The following is a 25,876-nucleotide window of genomic DNA, read 5'->3' as shown; positions in this document are numbered from 1 at the left end:
CCAAGCAACAATAGAGGAAAGACAATCGGCCAAAATCTTCATAATTTTCTTGAAATTGAAGTTTGCTAGAGCAATAGGACGAAACTATCTCATGACCACCAGATTCTTTTAGGATAAGAATAATAAATTGGCATTAATATTTGGAAGCATGGTGAGTGGGTAAAAAAAGTCCTGTACAAAATTAAACACATCAGTTCCCACATTGTCCCAACAAGAATGATAAAATGATAGTGGAAAACCATCTGGGTCAGAGGCACTACCTGGATCCATTGAAAAAATAGTTTGTCTAACTTCTTCTAAGGAGGAATCATTATTAGGGATGCATTTCATGGTCTGAGTGTTAGAATTTGAGGTGGGCTTGACTCCTCACCCAATAAGGTCTTGTTGAATGGGAGGATTACCCCCTCTTATAACCCAATAGGCTTGACCGTGCCTAGTCGATGTGGGACTCCAACACTCTCCCTCACGTTCAAGCTCATATATTAGGTCATGCCTATTATGGGAGGTAGTTATTGGCTCTAACTCCTCACCCGCTGATCAAGCGCTCAACTCAATTAAACCTAGGCTCTGATACCATGTTAGAATTTGAGTTGGGCCTAACTCCTCACCCAAAAGGCCTTATTGAGTGGGAGGATTGTCCACTCTTATAAACCTATTAGCTTGAGCGTGCCTAGTTGATATGGGATCTCCAACACTCCCCCTCACGGTCAAGCCCATATGGTTCACTTGCCTATGAATGGAGGTAGTTTGGCAGCCTACCGCTGGTCAATCACTCAACTCAAATGGGACTGGCTCTGATACCATGCTGGAATTTGAGGTGGGCTTGACTCCTCACCCAATAAGGCCTTGTTGAATGGGAGGATTACCCCCTCTTATAACCCAATAGGCTTGAGCGTGCCTAGTCGATGTGGGACTCCAACACTGAGACAAGGTGAGAAATAAAATGTAAGTAATTTTCCATACTTGTTGAGCCAGCCGAGGAAATTTTCCATACAGTATTCCCAAACTAAACAGTTGTATTTACGTTCCTTCCCATAACTAACACCTATGCAAAACACATCGATTTTTGTAAAGGCGTCGATTAGAGAAAATTAAACAAAAATAGAAAATCAAGACCAATATTTGGTTCCCTCCAATTTTCAAGTCCAAGACTCCCTGTTTAGTTGAGAATAGTTGTGAATGTCAAAACAATGAGCAGGTACTAAATCACCATCCATGGAGTTAAACAGCACAATTCATTAATACTATATACATAAACATGTGTTGCATTCAAACAAACAGTAAAAAGATTCAGTGATTCAATAAACTACTGGTCAAATTCTTCAATTACAGTTACAAATTATAATCTCCCAAAGAAGCATGATAACCATGTACAAAATACATGGTAACTTCAACAACAAAATATTCCTCTTATATAAACATGGAATTGCCATATTGGAGGACTGTCATGTACAAAAAGCAACTGAAACTACTATAGCAAAAAATTAAAAAAATATATTCATATATTTGCTCAACTAAAAAAATTTAACAGCAACACTTACCTCCTCCAAACACTTACAAAAGGAGTTAAAGAAAGTTGAAATAATATCATACCAGAATCTTCCTGGCTTTCTTAGCAATGCTCAAGAGCTATTTGATCAGTAAATTTAGATATTATCAACATCAGCAAATTGAAGAAATAGACTACCAACTATGGTTATGAAGTTGTGTTTTCATTTTACAATCCTTTCCATTCCTTTCTATTTTTGTTTCTGAAAGTTTTGAACCTAATCAAATTGATTAAAACTTATGCGGAATTAAGATTACTTGTTCAAATTGTGCTTAATGAGTTGTTAAACTAATGATTAAACTTATAAACTATCCACGACATAAAATAGAGCACAAAACTCATTTTTACATGGTTCGACAATCATGTCTACATCCATGGGACCAAGCCCAGAAGAAGCTAATCCACTATGAAAAAATCATGTGTTCAAATGCAAATTCAAAAATAAGTATCAGTTGTAAAAACTCCCCGTTTGGACAATACTTCAATCTTCGCTCTTTGGTTGAACCTCAAACCTTTATAATCTAGCTTCTCCTCCACGGGACAACCAGGTTACGTTGAGGTCTTCTCAAGTTTCAACAATGACAAATTACTTCGGCAGCAACTACTCGAACACGTCTAGATCTCAACACGGAACAACGTTCTAGAATCAACTTATGCAAGCAAGAGATAAAGCACAGTAATTCAAAGCATATCGAAAACCTACAAAAACTAAACAACCTCAAAGAAAATATTCAGAGAATAATTGAGGTAAATAATATAGCTTCCTTAAAAAAGTCACAATAATGAAAAGACAATATATATATGTGTGTGACAAATATTGGGAAACAAGAAAGAATCCTTTTCAGATTTGTCTTCTTAGAAGAGGATTCCTGAATTTTAGGGGTGGGAAATTCTGGTTAGCTGAACCAGATAAGGTAGTTTATAAACCGAACCGGTTTTTCGATTCAAGTAAAAATTCGAATCTATACCAAACTACTTCGAATCTATACACCTGCAAGTTTTGATATAAATAATAAATATTAAGTACACCCGAAAGATCGAAAGTGATAAACTACCTAGTACCCATACTATTATTCTTCACCGAAGAAGTCAAACTAAGCCATCCAAATTTCTTACATCTTCACAAATTTAAATAAACTTGAAGATTGGAGAAAAAGATGATAAAGAAAGAGAAAAATGGAAGAGAAGATAAGACGGAAAAGAAAGATAAAACTGAGGTGGAGAAAAAGACGAAAAAGAAAGAGAAATCCCAAGGAGAAAGAGATGGAGAAAAAGACGAAAAAAAGTGAAAAGAAGAAATGGAAGAGAAGAAGATGAAAAAGGAAGATGAAAGAGAAAAGTGGCAGTGGCGGTCGGCTCTAGGAAGTAAAGTATAATTTATATTAGGGTTTTTATTTATTTATTTATTTTTTTTGAAACAGATTTAGAATCCAGTTTCGGTTAATCGGTTTAAAAAAAAACCTGTAAACTAAAAATCGAACTAAATAATCGGTTTATGAATTTTTTAAACTGGAAACCAAACCGACTTTCAAAGAACCGAATCGAAGATTCGTTTTCTGTCCGATTTTTCAGATCAATTTGGTTTTCGGTCTTTTTTTCCCATCCCCACTAAATTTATAATCTCCTTTTAAGAAAAAGATTCATAAAATCATAATCTTCTTTTAGGAAAAGAATTCTTGAGATCTTAATAGCATAAAATCTTTTCCAACTCACATTAATACATAACGTCCAAACTTTCTACAACTGAAAATATAATCACATTTAATTAAAGCAGGTGAGATATGCATGAATATTAAAATATACTAGACGAGTTGTGATCATTATGATTCTATTTTGACCACCTTTAAACTGAACCTAAATAGATTATGCACTAATCCAAACAATAAATTGACAAAACCAAAGTACTTACCGTTTCAGTATTTCTCATCTCTTTCAATCTTTGGTGCTATAAAGTCCCACGTAAGTTTCTACCGCTATCTCTGCAGTCTGCCAAATAAAATCATTAGTCACCCAAAAATTATAAGCTCAAAATCTTTTTACTTTCTTGTCTGCCAGTTGCCTTCAGAATTTCAGTAGAGCCCACAAAATGGCGAACCTGCCTTCTAGATTCTTTCTCAATTAATAGCAGCATCGCGCCATGTTTTATAACTTTTATGACCAAACTATTTACATCTCCAAATTAAAGAAACAGATATCCACAAAAGAGCTGCGGCATCTCACATCAGTGCAGGTCCACAAAAATATCCTGTTCCGCTTGGGAACTGCAGGCCGGTGGTTACCAGAAGGTAGTTTTATTCTTAGTTCATTTTTCTTCTCTGTCGTTTGCGGAATCAATAATCAGTTATTATATCATAGATGAAGGAGAATGAATACACATTCAAGCTCTGCAAAGACTTAATTCCTTCCCTGTACAAGAATAAACACTTGAGGCAAGTTTTGTTCGCCGCATTATGTAACGTTAGAGCCTCACATAGTACTAAATAATAAAATACATTCTTTGTAGAAACTTTGCATCTTATTAGTTAATACAATGTAAAAATGCTTAATAAGTATCCATTTTGCTAGTTAAAACCAAGTAAAAAGGTAGTTCAAGATATTTATTGTATTATTTCTTTTACTTAATCTTTTTAACAAATTACTTTAAAATTTTATTTTTAAAATATTTAAAAAATTATTATTTTAAATACATTAAAAAGTTTTTAAATTAATTGAATATAAGTTTTAATAAATTTTTAATTTCTTTCCTACAATTTTTTTAATAATTGATTTATATTTTAGTTGAACGTTAATTGATTAATTTTTTATATGGATTAGTAAATTTAGTAAATGCTTATTTAAATTTAATTGAAAAAAAAAATATACATTATACCAAACATTTTGTACCAAACATCATATTATATTTTGTATAGTACTTTATAGTACTATCCAATACCATGCAAACTATACATTACAATACTATACAGTCAGAGGCAAAGGGCCTATCCTCAGATTTTTTTTTTATTTTATTTTATATTACTAATTAGGCCCCAAAAAAATTGTTATTAATATATATACCAGAGTTTACCCTCAATTTTTAAAAATAACAAATATACATATATCTAAGTCTCGCAAGACACCCCCCAAAAAAAAAAAAAAAAAAAACTTGTTATTAATATATATTCTAGCCCACATCATATAAAAAAATTAGAACTTTCTCCATCTTCTTCTCCACGGCTCCACCTTATTTTTATGATTTTATCCCCAAATTTTTTACTCTCTCATTTTCTCTTTTTCTTTCTCATGCTATTCGCTCATAAAACTTTTGAAGATTGAATTTGTTGAAGTTTTCACTACTCAAGGTGCCATAATTAGCTTCGTTTTCTGTTTTATTGGTTTTAGGTATGTGTATTGTTTTATTTCAATTAGTTTTTTTAAGGTTGAATCATGCTTTTTTTTTTTTTTTTTTTTTTTTGGAGGTTTTTTGTTTCTAATTTGAGGGAAAAAGACATAGATCTTGTGAGTTTATTTTGTGTTTTGTGTCTAAGAATGTTCCTGCTTTTCCAAATTAAAATTTTAACTATATTTTAAATGACGGTATTCTTCACCCTTCACCTACCACTTTTCTACATTTCAAACGCCACCATTCAGTTGCTCAAAATTATTAAAGAAATTTGAGTTACTATCTATGTTTATACCAAGAAAATTCCCATTTTTTTAATAATTCATATTAAAAGTCAATGCAACGTTGACTTGATTTAAGTTTTGGTTGACTTTAACTTATGCTAGGTTTGATCAAAGTCATAAAAATTTATATTATAATCTTTGGAAGCAAAAAATAAAATAAAAATTAAAAGAAGGTTTTGCTCAAGGTTTACTCAACACATTTACTAAAAAATTTACTTCTCATATATTTATTCAAATAGGAAAGCATTGTATTATTGCATTCTTTTCTTTCAAGTTCTTGATATTGTTGTATTTTCTTTGCTTAAGGTTAGGTGATTTTTTGCTAGTTAAAACCAAGTAAAAAGGTATTTCAAGATATTTATTGTATTATTTCTTTTACTTAATCTTTTTAACAAATTACTTTAAAATTTTATTTTTAAAATATTTAAAAAATTATTATTTTAAATAACATTAAAAAGTTTTTAAATTAATTGAATATTATAAGTTTTAATAAATTTTTAATTTCTTTCCTACAATTTTTTTAATAATTGATTTATATTTACGTTGAACGTTAATTGATTAAGTTTTTATATGGATTAGTAAATTTAAGTAAATGTTATTTAAAAATTTAATTGGAAAAAAAAAATATACATTAATGCCAAACAATTTTGTACCAAACATCATATTATATTTTGTATAGTACTATACATTACAATACTATCCAGTAGAGGCAAAGGGCCAATCCTCAGATTTTTTTTTTTTTTTTTTTTTAATTACTAATATATAGGCCCCCAAAAAATTGTTATTAATATATATTCTAAGCCCACATCATATAAAAAAATTAAACTTTCTCCACGGCTCCACCTGCTTATTATGATTTTATCCTCAAAATTCTTTACTCTCTCATTTTCTCTTTTTCTTTCTCATGCTATTCGCTCATAAAACTTTTGAAGACTGAAATTGTTGAAGCTTTCACTACTCAAGGTGCCACAATTAGCTTTGTTTTTTGTTTTATTGGTTTTATGTATGTGTATTGCTTATTTCAATTTAGTTTATTTTAAGGTTGAATCATGCTTGTTTTTTTGGAGGTTTTTTATTCTAATTTGAGGGAAAAAAATATATATCTTGTGAGTTTATTTTGTGTTTTTTGTCTAAGAATGTTCCTGCTTTTCCAAATTAAAATTTTAACTATATTTTAAAGGACGTTATTCTTCACCCTTCACCCACGACTTTTCTACATTTCAGACGCCACAGTTCAGTTGCTCAAAATTATTAAAAAAAATTGAGTTACTATCTATGTTTATACTAAGAAAATTCTCCTTTTTTTAATAATTCATATTAAAAATTAACGCAACGTTGACTTGATTTAAGTTTTGGTTGACTTTAACTTATGTTAGGTCTGATCAAAGTCATAAAAATTTATATTATAATCTTTGGAAGTAAAAAATAAAAAAAAATTAAAAGAAGGTTTTGCTCAAGGTTTACTCAACACATTTACTAAAAAATTTACTTCTCATAAATTTATTCAAATAGGAAAATATTGTATTATTGCATTTTTTTTCTTTCCAGTTCTTGATATTATTATATTTTCTTTGTTTAAGGTTAGGTGATTTTTTTAAGTTTTCACTAGTTGTTTGACAAACAATGGTGAAGCCACGGAGGCTCAAACCCAACCACCCACCCCCTAGGAAAAATCCTAGGTCCGCCACTGTATACAGTGCCATAATGGCACACCAAAAGTGATCTAAATTCCCTCCCTGTACTATGAGAAACAATTTCTAAATTTCAGTTGCAAGATTATTTATTTTAACTTACCCTTGCATTGATCATGCAGTCTATTAGTTTCATGGAATGAAGTAGAGGTAATACTTAAATTCAAAATGGATAGTAAAATTTCCACCAAACTTTTTCAAGAGAGATTAAAAGAACAAACTAAAACTTAACCAATCCCAACATTTTCAAAAGCTTTTCTCTCCTCCGGTGTGGCATCCGGAGCTAGAGAACAGTTCTAAAATTCCTTAATCAATCGTTAAGATTGGGTCCAATAAGTTTATTGTCATCTAGAGTTCTCAAAAGAAGGTTGCCACTCATTTTTAGAAAATATCACACAACTACTGAAAAATGCTGCAAGAAAATAAAAGTTTTATTAGTGTCTTATAAATTTAAACCTTTAATGCTAATCTTATTAGCCCCCATTATTTTATTCAAATCTCATACTCCTCTAAATGACGATTTGGAAATTTTGTTGGAATAAATTTCTAATGAGGAATCAAATTCTTATTAAAATTAATTAAACCTTACATAATAGAAATCTTGGTTAATTAAATTTAATTAGTAGGAAACTATTTCATTTTATATCACTATATAAGTTGTGATTAATTTCCTTACCTGTAGTTTTGGATACCTCACATAATAAAAATTTTAGAATTTTCATTGTACCAAGATTTCTATCCAAGAACTAAGACAATCAATTCTATGTCGTAAAATTAGCATTCCTCACACAATGAAAATCTTGGGATATCTAATTTTATGCCAAAGAATTAATTGGCTCATAATGGAAGACTTTGATTTAATATTATTCCTGAGGGAGATTTATTAGGTTTAATCTTTGATTAAAAAATGTTTTACATTTATCACATATACTACAATCAAATTGCATCCATACAAATATAAAACATGGTGGGCTTCAAACAATCCTAATTAATAGTTATCTATCACATAAACAAATATTAATGCAATCAAAACATACCCATTATAAAATGAACATATTCACAAACAATAAAGGGGATGCTAATAAAAATAAATATATCACATATATTTATCAAATATCTATTCAAGGGCATATGAATAAATATTTTATGCATGTTGCAATATATATAGATTTAAGGACTCATGCAAATATGTCATAATTAACCAAAGTGTATGTGTTATTTCACCACCCTAACATTTAATTATCTCTAATCTCATTTGTTAACCAAGTCAAATGAAATGATTAAAAAGCATTAACCACCCATCAACCATGGTTTGGTAAATTAAGCATACTTATCCTTATCCATATCTCTAATTACACATGCAAATAATATAAACTCATCAATTAATATGCCAATGACCTAAACATCAATCATGCACCATTTGATCATCATCAAATGCCAAATAATTCAAACACCATCATATTTATGTCATGGTCGAATTTGGCAATTGAATATGCATCATCCATGCATTCAATTGTCACATGATTTTCAATCAAAATCCATTAAAAAAAAAACATATATATTAATCATCAATAAACATGCTTTCTACACATAAAATCATTTATGCATGGATCACCACTTAGACATGCATTGATCACCGTTAAAACAAGCGTTACTCGACATGAAAAACCGTGGCCAAAATTCATAAAACCACCATCAAAATTGTATTCATAATACAATTTATTTACATGCATTATTGTTCCATAATAAGACATATTAAACCATGGAACGTGTATTCAAAATACGATAATGCATCAAGCAAGTCATGGCCAACATTCATCCATTCTTGAATCATCAAAATTTACATCATAATGTAATTTTTTTTTCACATACATGTACTAACCTAGAACAACACTTATCATATATACATAATGGGATTAAATTAAATTATATATTTTGACTATAATTTAATATAATTTATGGACTCATTATTAAATTGAAATTATATTAAGGAGCTAATAACAATTTCAAAATTGTCAAAATGGTTCAAGTATAAATATGTGATGTTTATCCCATTTTAACCTAATTTGGCAATTGAAAATCTCACCCAAAAACCTTAAGTGGCCGGCTCTCTCAACTTGTGTTGGTAGTGGACTAACTTGAGGATTCTCCGTAGTGTTCAAGATCTTTCATCTCCAATTGAAGATACAAAAGTTGTAAAGCTTAAAAAATGTACAATTTCCACCCAACTAGTCTGAATAACATGCCTAGTTGAACCTTAATTCATGTCACCATATTTTACAGCATGTTTCACCAACGTTACCCCTAATAAGCATGAATTCTTTTAGTCACCACTTCAATTTAATCATAGTGAATGGTTTAGAAAGCCATAGAGTAGTAATCTTAAGGTCAGGTGACTCAGGTCCATGTTCAGTAATAGTGATAACACTACTAGCAAAACTCATTTCTTAACAGAATGAGTTGATAGATTTTCTTGATTGTTCTAAAATACTATCAAAAATTGTAATTCTTAATAAATTTTTGATAATTTATGACAGTTTATGTACTATCAAGAATTAGAAATAATTCTTGACAGTTATTAACTGTCAAGAATTTGGTCAAAAATAAATTGTAAGAATTCTTTTTTTGACAGTGTAGTCTCAATCCAGTCAAGGATTAAATTGAAAAAACAAAAATTAAAAATTTTACCAAGGTAAAAGTTCCCCGCCCATCAAAAGTTTCATTAAGACAAAATATCCCACTACAAAAAAAGTTTCCCACTCATTTTTCATTAGCCCATTTTTCATTCTCTCACCCGAAATTATTTTCCCATTTTCGTTCTCCATACACTACAACAAAAATGGCCTAGACATCTTTCCGGCGACTTTCCTCTATTTTCCTACGACTTCTAGACATCCCAGGGGCCGGCCCATACTCCCTAAGCTCAGATCCAGCTTCACCAAGCTTGGTTGACTCGAAATCTCACCGGGAAAAGCCATTTCACCGTTGTGACTCTTCACCTTCCTGGAGTAATTTCTCTCACTTTTTGATGTCGTTTCGTCTCTTAAGTCACATATTTGGACTCCTTGTGACATGATCTACCTCTCACGAAGTTTTGGAGCATTTTTGTCATCGGTCACTGTCGCCGGAATTCGCTGCTGTTGCCGACGTTTCAACTTCCATATGTTGTTCAAAATTTTGATGCACAAAACAAGAAGGAACATTCGTGTAATAAGTAAGCATCATGTTACTGCTCTTTTCCATATTGATTATCATGAAATGTAAGGTTCATTCTCTCTTGAATATTTCTGATTTACTGCATTGATTACAATGACATTTGATGAGCTATGTTTGCGGTGATATCATCTCAAGATTCTATGGGCATAGTCTTTAAGTGTTTGTCAAAAGGTGCAGTTGACTTTCTTGTGAAACCAATTCGCTCGAATGTGACCTAGCCGCGTCACAAAGCCGCAATTTTCAAGTCGTCGGTTGATATTCAACCCGAATGGAACATGCTTGATCAAATTTCGTTTCTGACTTTCTCCAAATTGTCGTTTAGTGTGTCGGAGCCTAAAGATTTGCTGCTTTGTGGATCTCTTGAGTACTACGACAAGTCGTATGATCACGTGACACCAAAGAATGAGCGTAGACTGAAGAGATTCAAGTACAGGAATTTCTTCAAGGTGACTACAACTGATGATCCAGTGATTCGGAGACTAGCTAATGAAGATAAGGCTACTGTTTTTGCCACCGATGCCATTTTAGCTACGCTTATGTGCGCACCCAGGTCAGTTTGTTCGTGGGATATTGTAATTCAATGACTTGGCATGGAACTCTCCTATCTTCTGAGATCCGCTAATTTCTGAGTCAAAAATATCCAATTTTGTTCTTATTTGCTCAAAATGACCATTTTAACCTGAAATACGAAAAGTAACGAATTAAGGAACAATTCAGGTCAAAATGCACTAGAAAGTACCTGAAATCCGACAAAAAGGTATAATGAAAAGTGTATAATTCACGGATTATCATGTGTGCACAACGGTCTGTGCTTACACTCTCGCTTCAGATATTTTGCAACCCAACACGAGTTATATGTCTGATAAAGTGAAAAAGATATTCTTTATCTTTGTCTCTTGATATTTAGGACCTTTTACATATGTCATAATATCCTTAAGTGGTCCGAGGGAATAAAGTTATCTTTCCCGATTTGTTTTGTGGTCCAAACCAAAAGAAGGAATATTTTCCTTATTTAGACAAACATGGGTCAGCCCCTTGTTGGCTGATGTGGCACTATATTATTGAGCAAGAAATCTTTCATTATATAACAGTCTTTCTTGCATAAATGAATCTAACCTTTTGACAATTTGTTTAATTGTACTCTGAATTTCTTAGAGTATTCTATCTCTTAAGGTTCAAGGTTCATTTCTCTTTTGTGCCAAAACCTCACCATATCAAACATAGACTTGATGACTCTTGGAACATGGTTCTTTTGCTAATGCTGGTGTGTGGCGTTGATGGTTGAAGCTTGGTGGTTCACAAGCTGCTCACGGGTGTGTTCCCGACGAGAAGAACAAGGAGTTGCTACACGTTAAGGATTCAAAGTGTGGTGCTAAATGTAAAAGTTGACCTAGGAGTTCCTTTTACTGTAACTTAGATCAGTTTTAAACTATATCTTGTACTGTGTTTTGACTTAGTGGATTGCTTCGATTTGGACAAGGTCCCATGGATGTCGGCTAAATGTGGATTTAGCCGAACCATGTATACGATTGTGCTCTTTACTTTTTGCACTTACGTTTGTTGTGGTTAAAAAACTAGAAATCTCTTAATCAACTTGTCAATATTCTGCTACACGTTAAAATGGGTACTTAAACACGGAAATGTGTTAACTAATCCCCAACAAGTGGTATCAGAGCCTGTTATGATAAATTACTTCAATAGAATCCTTACCCATTTTACTTATTTTCGTTTACATCTGAGTGATCTGGTTGGTGGACGAAATATGTTCTGTATTGCTTCTTTTACTTCAGATTTGCTGTTTACCTGTGTTTACATTTTCATTTGTGTGCTAGCATCTGTCTTATTGTTTTTCGTCATGAGTTTCTTCACTAAAGGTGGATCTGCTCATAGACCTCCTCTGTTAGAAGGCTCTAACTACTATACATGGAGACCTAGGATGCGTGCTTTTCTAAAATCTATAGATGAAAGAGTTTGGTCCATGGTTGTGAATGGTTAGATAGCCTCGGTTATTATTGAAAATGAAGCAAAACCTATTGCCAGTTGGACTGTTGATGAAATAACTCTCACTAATTGTAACTCTAAAGCTCTTCATGCTCTTTTTATTGCTGTTAATGTGAACCAAATGAAAATCATAGCTAACTGTGAGCTTGCTAAAGCTGCCCAGGATAGGCTTCAAGTCAAGAATGAGGGAACTAGTGCCGTTAAAAGAAACAGGCTTAGAAGACTTGTCATTGATTTTGAAAATCTGAACATGGAAGAGGATGAGACTATAACTGATTTTTATGGTAGAGTTTGTGATATTTCTAATGAATGTTTCACTTTGGGAAGAACATATTATAATGCTGAACTTGTCAAGAAAGTGCTTTGCTCTTTGTCCGAGAGATTTATGTCAAAGGTCACCTCCATTGAGAATGTCGAGATGTGGATGTTATGGACACTGATGAACTCATTGGCTATCTCCAAACCTATGAGCTGAATCTGCAACATTGGGAAAAACAGAAATCGAGCAAAGGTTTGGCTCTTAAACATGAGGTTAATTGTGATCCTTTTGAAGATTGTCATATAAGTTCTTTGGATGATGAAAATTGTGCTTACAAAGAATTTTGCAAAATTTTTAAAGAAAAATATGAAAAAGCCTCATAATAGTGGTTATGACCAAAAACCTTTTGTCAAAAAGCCTTATGACCATCAAACCCTTGGTACCTTTACAAATAAGTTTTCAAAAGATAAAGAAAAGAGAAATAAAGGTATCAAGTGTTTTGAATGCGAGGGCTTCGGCCACATACAATCTAAGTGTGCTAACACACTGAAAAAGAAGAAAGGTAAAGCCATGGCTGCCACTTTGAGTGAGAGTGAGCATGATGAGAGTGATGATGATGATAAAAATGTTTTAGCCTTCACTGTGAATCAAGAATATGGTAAGAGTGAAGTTTAGGATGACACTATTGATGTCTATGCTGAACAACAAGAGACATATGATAAAATGTATGATCAATGGCTAAAGACTGTGAAAAAGTTGCAATCATTTGGTATTGAGAATGCTACCTTGTTGAAACAAAAGAAAGTCTTGTCAGAAAAAAATTGTTGTTCTCACTACTGACTAACTAAAGCTAAGGCTATCATTGATAAGTTGAATGTAGGTTCTCTTAAGCTTGATGAAGTGCTTGGTCAAGGAAAATCCTTCGGAGATCGGTATGGTTTGTGCTTCAGTGTTGGTGTTAGCACATTGAAAGCTAGTGCTAACATGTTTGTGAAAGCCACTAGAACTCCTGCTGAAGGAACTACTGTGAGACAGGTTACAAAGTTATCAAAATTCATTCATATTTGTCATTTCTATAACAGGAAAGATCACATCAAACCCAAATGCTTTAGATTCATTGCTTATTTGAAGAAAGTTTTTAAAAACCATAGTTTTGATGCTAATGTAAATCATAATACTAACAATGGTTTTTCTTTCAAAAGAGTTTGGAAACCTAAGGCTGATGTGAACTACTTTGTGTTTCATACTTCTTTGCTTGCATTTCAAAATGATCTTTGTTATCTAAACACTGGTTGTTCAAGGCATATGACAGGTAATAAATCTCTCTTGACTGAACTTGAATCGGTTGATAGTGGACACGTCACTTATGGAGATGGGAAGAAAGGTAAAATTCTTGGCAAAGGATCAATTGTGCTTCCTGATTTTCCAGTTTTGAAAGATATCTTACTTGTTGATAGTTTGAAACCAAATTTGATTAGTATTAGTCAAATTTGTGACAAAGATTTTGTGGTTCAATTATAAAAGAACAAGTGTCAAATCTTGAATGGTAAAGGTGTTTCTCTACTTGAGGGAAAAAGGTCAAATGACAATTGTTACTTGCTTTCTAACCATGTGTCATGTTTTAGTTCAAAAACAGATTCCGCTAACTTGTGGCATGAGAAACTTGGTCACATGAACTTCAAGGACTTGGTGAGACTTTCAAAGAAAAAAGTAGTTAAAGGACTACAAAAGCTTGAACTTCCAAAAGGTAATGTGTGTGGTCCATGTCACCAAAGTAAACAAACCAGAATATCTCATAAAGCCTTATCAAATTTCAATACCTCATGTGTTTTGGAATTGCTTCATATGGATCTAATGGGTCCTATGCAAACCGAGAGTTTGGAAGGTAAGAGGTATGTGTTTGTTTCTGTTGATGATTTTTCAAGGAATGCTTGGGCTGATTTTTTTGCGTGAGAAATCTGATTCTTTTAATGCTTTTCAGAAATTGCCTAAAAGGTTGCTTGTTGAGAAGAGTTTTAAAGCTACAAAGATAGTGAGAATTAGGATTGACCATGGAAAGGAATTTGAGAATGTTGACTTTGCTAATTTTTGTGAATTGCAGGGCATACTTCATGAATTTTCAGCACCAAAAACACCTCAACAAATTGGTGTTGTGGAAAGGAAAAATAGAGTATTTCAAGAGATGGCTAGGGTAATTCTTAATGCCAAAAAACTTCCTACAAGTCTTTGGACAGAAGCTATTAACACGTCATATCATATTTCCAATAGAGTTTACCTTAGAAAAGGCACTGTTCAAACTCCCTATGAGCTATGGAAAGGTAAGAAACCTGATCTCTCATATTTTCATGTGTTTGGATGCAAATGTTACATTTTGAATGATAGAGAGAATTTAGGTAAGTTTGATTCTATGAGTGATGAAGGAGTTTTTATTGGATATTCTTCCAATAACCGTGCATTTAGGATCTATAACATGCATTCTGAAAAAGTCTTAGAATCCATTAATGTTGTGTTTAGTGGTGCAGAAGATTTTTTAGAATATTCTCAAGAATGTGAAATTCAAGACATTTGTTCCTCATGTGCCCACATAAGATTGTGCGAACACTATTGAATCTCCTGAACCTAAACCTTCAACAAACATGCTGTCACCTACTCGTGGTGCTACAGCAATAGGATCTGCCCCTTGCAAAGAATCATCTATTGATTCATCATTGCAAAATGTAGGGATTGAGTTGGTTGCCGATCTTTCTAATGAGAATATTCAAAGGAGAAATCAAAGAAGAAAAGAACCACCAACATAGGTTCTAAAAGCTCATCCACCTTCAATCATGATTGGAGATCCAAATGACATAATGGTTACAAGGAGAAGAAGAGAAAATGAAATTAATCATCTTTGTTATGTGTCTCTTGCAAAACCAAAGAATGTTAAACAAGCTGTGGAAGATGAAAATTGGATTAAGGCCATGCAAGAAGAACTAGAACAATTCGAAAGGAATGATGTGTGGACACTTGTACCAAGACCAGAGGGAATCAACATAATAGGTACCAAATGGGTTTTCAAAAATAAAAATGATGAGTTTGGTAATGTTTTCAGGGACAAAGCTAGACTTATAGCTCAAGGATATACACAAATTAAAGAAATCAACTTTGATGAAACCTTCATCCTTGTTGCTCGACTTGATTCATCCGGTTGCTGCTGTCTGTTGCTTGCTGCCTCAAGATCAAATTATTCCAAATGGATGTCAAAAGCGCCTTCTTGAATGGAATGCTCACTGAAGAAGTATATGTTAAACAACCGATTAGCTTTCAAGATCCCCACAAACCTGATCATGTATTCAGATTGAAGAAAGCTTTCCATGGTTTGAAATAAGCCCCATAGGCCTGGTATGAAAGGTTGACAACTTTCCTTCTTGTGCATAACTATGAACGAGATAATGCCGACAAAATGCTTTTCATTAAGCGTGCTAACAATGAAATCATATGTGTACAGATTTATGTTGATGATATTGTGTTTGGTTCTACATCTCAGTCACATGCTCTTGAATTCATTAGTATGATGAAAAATGAGTTTGAGATGAGTATGGTAGGCGAATTGAATATGTTTCTTGATCTTCAAATTAAACAAATGAACAATGGAATGTTTGTTTCCCAATCAAAGTATGCTAAAAACATGGTGAAAAGATTTTGTCTTGAGAATGCAAAGCATGCTAGAACCCCTATGAGTACTACCCTTAAGCTATGCAAAGACAAACATGGTAAAAAGGTAGACAATAAGATGTATCGAAGCATGATTGGAAGTCTTATTTACTTAATTGCAAGTTGGCCTGATATTTGTTGTGGTGTTGGTGTTTGTGCTAGGTTTCAAAGTAATCCATTTGGGCTGCACTTGAATGCAGTGAAAAGAATCATGAAATATGTTTCAGGTACGTGTGATTTTGGCCTTTGGTACTCATTTGATTCTAATAATTCTTTAGTTGGATATAGTGATGCAAATTGGGCAAGAAGTTTGGATAATAAGAAGAGTACTTCAGGTGGATGTTTCTATCTTGGAAACAATCTTGTGACACGGTATAGCAAGAAGCAAAATGCAATCTCCCTATCCACTGCCGAGGCTAAGTACATTGCCGCTGGAAGTTGTTGCACTCAAATTTTATGGTTAAAGCAAATGTTGAATGATTATGATGTTGATCAAGATTGTGTGACAATATTTTGTGATAACACGAGTGCCATTAACATCTCTAAGAATCCAGTCCAGCATTTTAGGACTAAGCACATTAACATAAGACATCATTTCATTAGAGAGTTAGTTCAGGAGAACATCATTGCACTTTGCTCGTGTGAACACAAAATCCCAATTGGCTGATTTATTTACAAAAGCACTTGACTATGATACTTTTGTTTTCTTGAGGAAGTCCATTGAACTACTTCAATTTGAATAGTTTTTCATTTCAGTTGATGAATAAAGCATGAACATGCTACTTTTATTTTTGTTTGTCAAGTCTCCTTGATTTGTGCTAGCATTCTAATTGTCATTTATTTTCTCTTATCTATGTGCTGACTTTGATATGTTGTGTCCACTAAGACTCTCTCTATAACATGACCTTATTGCATCATGAGTTGATTGTTCATTCTTGTCACCATTATGAAAGAGCTACCTTGCATGAAGTGTGAAAGTTGTTTTGAGTAATTTTCTAATTTGTAGAGACCCCTATATTTTGAAAAATCTACCATTAAGAGGACTACCTTTGTGCAAGTGTGAAAGCTACATTTTGGTTATGTTTATGAGAGTTATTTGCCCTTTGATCAAAATGAAAAGAAAACTCTTTATTTATTATGCTGATAAAGAAAAATGCATAATATAGTTGGGCATGAGGGAAGAGGGAGCTTCTCTTGCAAAAATTTAAAATTGACCAATGTGTCATTTCACCCCCTTGAGGACACTATCGCACACTAAGACAAGCTCTTGGAAATTTATCTCACTTGTGTGTGATTAAGGAAGTGTTGTTTTGATTGCACTATGTTGAGAACTTCCGTATGAGTTTTTGTGCCTTTCAAGATTGAAAATTTGATCTCTTAAGTTGTTTTGCATAGATTGACTATCTTGACCTTCAAAAATTCATGTGAAATATTTCATAATTTTAATTTTATGTTCTTTAAATTTTGCTCAATAAAGTCTAGTCTTTTGAAAATTTCTGATGTTCTTTTGGGATGTTGTGTGCTCACACGATTGCATATGTACATCATTTAGGATAGAGTTCTATTTTTGGTAAAACTCTTTTTCAGCATCTCAGAATCGCCACCTGCCATAAATGTGTTGCCCTATTTTTCTTTGCGTCAATCTTCATTTTCTAAAACCCTATTGCGCCGCCTGTGTTCTCTGTTCTTCACATTTTTTTTCTCTCAAATCTTCACTGATTTTTCCTGTGTTTTTCTCACATGGATTCAATAAAGAAAGCTATTGAGAACCCAAAAAGAAAGGCTATTGAGGAATCTCTCAAGAAGGGATTTCAAGACTTGAAGAAATCCAGCAAGAAAAAGGCGATGAAGGAGAAGACGCCACCAGAGTCTGATTTTGTGACTCCAGAGGAATCCTATGAAGAAGAAACCATCCATTCATCCTCACCTGGTTCATCCCCTATTTCTAGTGATCACCAAAATTTGGAGCGCTCACAGAATGAGTCAACCCCTGTCTCACCTGAAAAGACACCTGAAAAATCTTCTTCGACGTCAGATAGTGCCTTAGAGAACACGCCGATAGCCACTTTGAAATCGCGCAAAGAAAGTTCTTCAAAAAGCACGCCTTCAAAGACTCTGACTCCAGCAGAATTAACGAAAAAAAAGGAAAAGCTGTCATGGAAGAGCCTTCATCGTGTAAAATTTCTCCTCTTGTTTTACTTGCTGTTAAGAATAGATTTAGGAGCCACATTGTCAAGATGACAATTGTGAACGAAGCGAATGGCAGACTAGAAGACTTTAATGAATTCCATGCCTTGATGAAAGAAAGAAATTGGTTAGGGACTGTCACTGGGTTGATTGCCCCTGTACAAACTCTTGTCCAAGAGTTTTATGCCAATTTTGGCTTTGACAATGTTGACTCAAAATCGAACAAACATAATGATAGAGTTTATGTTAGAGGACATTGGGTCCTGTTTATGGAAAATGTTGTAAGGGATGCTCTCTTGGTTTGAAAAGAACAAAAACAATTTTGATTTAAAGAGTTTAGACTTGGACAAAATTGTCAAAGTCATCACTAGTGGTTTAATTGGTGTTTGGTCGAGAACTAGTGTTCTTCAGCCTAGTGTGCTCACACTGTTTTACAAATTGTTGTTTAAAATCTCACTGAAAAATTGATCCCCTTCAATGCACAATTCGACTGTCAAACCTTAACGAGTACAACTCCTCTATGGAATTGCTCAAAGGAAAAAGATTGACTTGGCTGAGTTGATTTTCACTAGTGTTAGAGTTGTAGCGTAATCAACTCACTCTCTGCAGATTTTGTGCTTTCCTTCTTTACTTTACAAAATCATTTTCACTTACAAGCCTAAATCCTATGAAGTGGAACCTATTTTGAAGATAAAGACTATCAACAAGAAATCTTTTAGATAGCTTACAAGGAACTTGCCACCATCTTCCTCAATTGATCAAGCAAAGACTAACACTTGGCAGTCCAAGCTTTTTGTTGCCATGCAAGACTTGGTCACTTCAATGGAGTTTGTCCTTTAATATGTGAAGGAAATTCACATTTCTCTCTACTCACGGATGGACAAAATGGAGGCTAATCTGAAAAAGAAGAAAGAGAAGACTGTTTAGACAGATTCTGCTAATCAGAATATGGTACCTCCTACTCCTCCAGTTGATCTTGCTATCATTCCCGCGTCTACCATACAGTTAAAGATGTTGCTCCTGAAGAAGAATAAGCTGCTGATCAGGAAGAAGAACAGGTTGGTGATGAGGAAAAAGAAAAGGTTGCTGATGACGATGAACAAGAACTTCCTGAAGGTGCAGCTGCTCAAACAGATTCTCATGTGCGCACTAACGCTGCTCCTCCAATTCAAGATGAAGCTATTGACACCTCCCCTGCTGCAATTCCATACTTTCAAGTGGAGGAGTCACATGTTACCATCACTGCCCGTCCAAAAGGCAGAACCAAGAAGAAAGTCCATCGCTCTTCTCTACCCTCTCGAAAGTCATCAAAACTTATGAACAAAGAGAGGGAGTAAGAAACATGGGGGAGTTTATAGTTTATTTATGTTTTGGATAAACTTAAAATTTTTTTGTTATCTCTCCATAGGGCAGTTTGTTACTTTGTTTGGTACTGTTTTTTTTCTTTTTGAACTCCTTATTTATCTTACTTTGATGTTTTTATTTGTTTTATTTACTAAACATGTGTTTACATTTGTGTTGTTTTGGTTAATTTGTTTTCATGTTTGTTTGTGCAAATCTGCAAGTCTTAAATGGTTGATTTAAATAGGTTTGCACTTGATCTCTTTTATTATGTTCTTTGTTCATAAGTTTGACAAAGGGGGAGAATATTCATTTTTGTCAAACTTATGAGTTGTATGTGTGCACATTGACTGTCAATCCTTTTATTTGGCTTGCTTCATTTGTTGTGTGTGTGTCATTGTTTTAAAAACCGAATCGGAGGGCAAACCGCTCTGATGGCCGGGTCACAGTTCAACCGGTCCAACCGGTTGGACCGCCGGTTGAACCGATGGTTTGACAGGTTTAAAATCTAACAAAAACGCCCCTAATAATTACCATCAGACCCTAAATGTTTGAAATCTAGCAAACACAACCCTGGCCAAATGCAAATTGACGATCGATTGGTAGAACAGCGGCAACACACCAAGGAGGGTAGATCGGATGATGGGGAGGGCGAATCGATAGCTAGCAAGTAGAGGCATCGCTAGAAAATGGCAGATCGGTGGTAAAGTCACTGGTCGCGGTTGCTTTTTTTGGTGAGATGACTGGATCTTCATGAACGACGGCAAGGGAGCTTGGGAGAAGGTAGATCGGTGGCTAAGGAAGCATGTCGATGCCGGAGAAGGCCGATCAACACCGGGAAATGGAAGAAAAATCTCGCGGCGAAGGTGGATGATGGAACGTCACGCGGCGGCTAGAGATGAAGCGTGACAGCGCTGGAGAAAGTCAGAACTCAGAAGGTGGTTTCCGATAGTAAGGGAAGGTGGAAGGTCGCCGGAAAAGGGGAGGTCATTGTCGATTTGCATTTGGCCAAAGGGTGTGTTTGCTAGATTTGAAACCTTCAGGGACTGATGGTAATAATCAGGGGTGTGTTTGTTATATTTTAAACTTTAAATAGTTAAAAAGAGTGAACTGACCTGGAGAAGGCCCTGGGTCCCTGTCCAATCGGTTGGACCGGCCGGTCTGGTCCGGTTTTTAAATTAGAGGTGTGTGTACACCAGTTCTTAGTACACACTGTTTGTCAGACTTGTGTCTTGGCTTGTTTCATTTTGAGTGTGTGTGCACAACGGTCTGTGCTTACACTCTCGCTTCAGATATTTTGCAACCCAACATGAGTTGCATGTCTAGTAAAGTGAAAAAGATATTGTTTATCTTTGTCTCTTGATATTTAGGATCTTTTACATGTGTCATAGTATCCTTAAGTGGTCCTAGGAAATAAAGTTATCTTTCTTGATTTGTTTTGTAGTCCAAACCAAAAGAAGGAATACTTTCCTTATTTGGACAAACATGGGTCAACCCCTTGTTTGCTGATGTGGCACTATATTGTTGAGCAAGAAATCCTTCATTATATAATACTCTTTCTTGCGCAAATGAATCTAATCTTTTGACAATTTGTTTCATTGTACTCTAAATTTCTTAGAGTATTCTATCTCTTAAGGTTCAATGTTCATTTCTCTTTTGTGCCAAAACCTCACCATATCAAACATAGACTTGATGACTTTTGGAACGTGGTTCCTTTGCTGATACTAGTGCGTGGCATCGGTGGTTGAAGCTTGATGGTTCACAAGCTGCTCACGGGTGTGTTCTCGACGAGAAGAAGGTCCAAGGAATTCTACACGTTAAGGATTCTGAGCGTGGTACTAAGTGTAAAAGTTGAACAGAGAGTTCTTTTTATTGTAACTTAGATCAGGCAAGATCCCATGGATGTAGGCCAAATGTGGATTTAGCTAAATCATGTATACGACTGTGTTTTTTACTTTCTACACTTATGTTTGCTGTGGTTAAAAAAACTAGAAATCTCTTAATCAATTTGGCAATATTCCGCTGCACGTTAAAATGGGTACTTTAACATTGAAGTGTGTTAACCAATCCCCCAACAAGTATTACAGTGTAGACCACATACTATAATTACCATAAACAAAAACACATCAGACCACACTTAACCATGCCACTTGTAATTATTGCAAGATTTATTGAAGGGCAATGCAGTACGAATGTATTCCAAGCTAGCCGGCTGCTTCTCTCTCTTCGAATTGCAGACATTGGAAGATGAGATTGTAATTGGGTAATTGATAGAGTTATTTCTAATAAATTTTAAAAAATGATTTTCTAATAGTACTTGTCATAATATTTGCTATATAAGTATTTGGAGTTTTGAAAGAAAGTAATTGATTTGTTTGTATTGCTGTCTTTACGAACCAATTCTCCACAGTATATAATTGATTAATTCAAATTTAAAGGAGATAGCATGATCATAGGCGAAAAATTTTCCCGTCATTTTCAGCAATTTGGAAGTATATACATACTTATCATCTGTTACATGGTAATCATTATCACAGAGAATCTGATTATTGCTGATCAACAATAGCGCAAGTTTGTTTCTAACAATATATACAGCCAAATGGGGATGGACAACTGACACTTTTGTAATCTTTGGAGTTGGGTTATAAATGGGTAAAAGCTATGTTAGGATCCTAAGGGTTTACTATTTAACACTTTCAGCCCAAATGACACAATCAATAGACTAATTGATTAAAAAGGAAAGAAATAAGCAAGTAAAGAAGTACACAGAATACGGTAGATTATAGTGGTTCGGTTTTGCAGTCTACATCCACTCTAAGGCTCACAATATGTATTTTCATTACTCAATCATCAAGAATGTACAATGGGTGAACAAAGAACAAAGAAGAATACAAAGGAAGAAACACACCCAAGATTGAATACCCTAAGTTTTGCAATGAGATCTGCCTCCTCTTCTCCAGCAGCCACACTTAAATACACAATCATCCTTCTCTAAGATAGCCTTCACCTGTCTTTGATTTCATCATAGCTGTGAGATGGCCAGTAAATCAGAAGATTTTTCAGCCAGGCGTTGTGTGAGAAAAAGAGAGAGAGATGAGAAGCTTTTTCAAAACTCAAGGATCAAAGGACACGATATGCATCTTGGTCCAACACTGAACGGTGCCGCATTCTCCTTTGACTCTTTAACAAAGTGCTGACTTCCACTGTGGCAAATCATAAGCCACATCAGCACAAGCTGATTTGAAGTTGCAAATTAAAGATAGATGGATTTCTTCACTTTACTCAGATGGCTCCTTATCATCCTCATCCCTGTACTGCTTCTCCTGAAAAAGATAAAAGAAATTCGAAGAAAGAACAAGCAGCTTCCACCAGGGCCACCTAAGCTCCCAATATTAGGCGGTTTACACCAACTGGGAGATATGCCTCACCTATCTTTAAGGCAACTCTCCATAAAATATGGCCCTGTAATGTTCCTTAAACTTGGCCGTATGCCCTTGTTGTAATCTCCTCAACTGAGGCTGCAAGAGAAGTCTTAAAAGTTCACGATATATCTTGACTGCTGTAGTAGAGCACACTCAACCGCCATTGGGAAACTTACAACTATTCAGACATAGCTTTTGCGCCATATGGCGAGTGTTGGAGAGAGATTAGGAAAATATGTGTTCTCAGAGGCGGATCCAGCCACTTTCGCCCACCCTCAATTTTTTTTTTAATATTAATATTTATAATTTATATATTTTGATCAACCTTAACAAAAATATTAATGAACAAAAATATTAATGAACAAAAATAATAATGTATAATAAATTTTTATTTTGGCCTATCCTAAAAGAAATTCCTGAATCCACTAATGTGTGTTCTCGAGCTTTTTAGCATCAAGAGGGTGCAGTCGTTTCGGTTCATCAGGGAAGAAGAAGTAATCTTGCTTATGGATTCCATCTCCCAATCATCATCTTCTCCAACTCCTGTTGATCTTACTGAGAAAATATTTGCTCTAACAGGAAGTATAGTATTTAGGATGGCTTTTGGGAAGAGATTTCGAGGGAGTAATTTTGATAATCATAGATTTCAAGAATTAGTTCAGGAAGTTGAAGCTGTAATGGGAAGCTTCAGTGCAGATGAATGTTTTCCTTATGTCAGTTGGATTGTTGACAGACTTAGTGGTTACAATGCGAAGCTTGAAAGAGTTTTCAAAGAATTTGATGCTTTCTTCCATCAGATAATCCATGATCATCTTAAACCTGATGTGAAAAAGCAGGAACAGGAAGACATTATTGATGTTATGCTGAAAATAGAGAGGGAACAAACTGAATCTTGCCGTGAAGGTCGGCTCACAAATGATCATATTAACATTAAGGCTGTGCTCTCGGTAAGTACACATTCTCCGTGCAGATTTAACTCTTACAAAGTCACTTTAATAAATTTATTTTTAATTTTTATTACTCTACTTATATACTTAATTTATTTGAATTATAGTTTGTAAGTTCAATATTACTGAAATTAAAAATAAAATTTATAAATAGAAGGTGTGGTAATCATGTATTAATATTACAATAGTTCTACGAAATAAATATTCTAGTATTATCAAAAACATTTTGAATAATAATTGTTCTTATCCACCTATAGGCTATATCTCGTGATTTTTGGGCCTCAAGAATTTATTGTTGGGCCCATCTTTTACTATTAACTTGATGAAACGAATTAAACCCCTTATCCCTTTACATATATCTTGTCTGTCAGGAAATATTTTTTGCTGGAGTTGACAAAGTGCAATTACCGTGGTCTGGGCAATGGCAGAGCTAGCTAAGAATCCAAGTTTACTGAACAAGGCACAAGAAGAAATTAGGAACTGTATTGGAACAAAAGGAAGAGTTACCGAATCCGATATTGATCAACTTGTATATCTCAAGATGATTACCTAAGAAACTCTGAGATTACACGCTTCTGCCCCACTATTGCCTCCAAGAGAGACTATGTCCCATTTCAAAGTTAATGGTTGCAACATTTATCCAAAAACTCTGATCCAAGTTAACATTTGAGCAATTGGAAGAGATCCTAACTACTGGAACAAACCTGAAGAATTCATCCCAAAAAGGTTTATGGATAATTCCATTGATTTTAAAGGGCAAAATTTTGAGTTTTTGCCATTTGGGTCTGGTCGGAGAGGCTGACCCGGTATTTATATGAGATTAATAACAGCAGAACTTGCACTTGCAAATCTCTTGTATTGTTTTGACTGGAAAATACCCAATGGAATGAAAGAGGATGATATTAACTTGGAGTAGGCAACTGGCACGAGTCTTACTCTTTGTAAAAAGACTACTCTCACTCTTGTGCATGTCAATTACCTCTAGTAGTCCTTATGAAATAAAACAAGCAGTGTGACTACTCTAGCAGCTGGTTATAAGCCTGGCCTTTATTTGATGCGGTTCGTGAAGTGACTTTGCAGCTACAGAATATCTGAATTGCATTGTTCTATGTTTAATCTATAAATTTGGAAAAATTAATATGCTATGTGATATATTTGCAATTGATATTATTTTGATTTTTTCATTGAAGTACTGCAACAACTGGAAGCAGATGTTCTGTAGCCAGATTTCTAATTGCCCATGATGATAACGGAGTTCCTTGACGCATCAACTCTTCACCTAGACCCCATCCTTATCAAAGAAATAATGTATCAAAACTCTACAACATACCACTTAAAAGTATTACCAAACTCTTTTTTATGGACGCTAATAACATCACCATGCTTAGTCTACATAAGATAAAACATCACAAAACAAGAATTGGTTTTTTTTGTGGACTTCTTGTTTGATTGTGGTGATTAATAGAGATTGATTGAAGGTTTTTGATTGAAGTGTTTGTTTGCTGTGTTTGTTAAGACTCTTTGTCGGCCGCCCACTGCCGCTGGCAACTCACAAGACCTCCCTCAACTACACTGTCCACAACCTGTCCAATAAAACTCCCTAAACAACCACCCACAACCTGTTCACGCGACAGTCGTGATTGATCACGCAAGGACGGCTGGAGTTGGCTTTTGCGGCGGCTGGGAGAGGTGTTTGCAACTCAAGGGTGGTTGCCGCTTTTGGGCCAACCGGCTTGATTACGGCGTCATTGGACCCTGCCGCCACAACCATTAGCTACCTCGTCCCATCTACGCCAAAAGCCCTCTATTCCCCACCTCACTGCCCCAGCCAATTGCTGACGCCGCTAGGTTTTTGTTCGCGCGACCTCTCATTTCCTAGCCGGATTCCGGCCGTTCCCGACGCCAAA

At 34.6% G+C, this 25,876-nt stretch overlaps 1 pseudogene; it reads left to right on the top strand.

Annotated features, from left to right (window-relative positions):
• The first annotated feature begins 18,309 nt into the window (after positions 1-18,309).
• Positions 18,310-24,954, top strand: LOC116112153 (annotated as a pseudogene).
• Positions 24,955-25,876: the final 922 nt, after the last annotated feature.

The sequence above is a fragment of the Pistacia vera genome, unplaced genomic scaffold, assembly GCF_008641045.1.
Source record: "Pistacia vera cultivar Batoury unplaced genomic scaffold, PisVer_v2 Contig656, whole genome shotgun sequence".
Lineage (NCBI taxonomy): Eukaryota > Viridiplantae > Streptophyta > Magnoliopsida > Sapindales > Anacardiaceae > Pistacia > Pistacia vera.
Note: the sequence above shows the minus strand (reverse complement) of the source record. Positions and strands in the feature narration are given on the sequence as shown.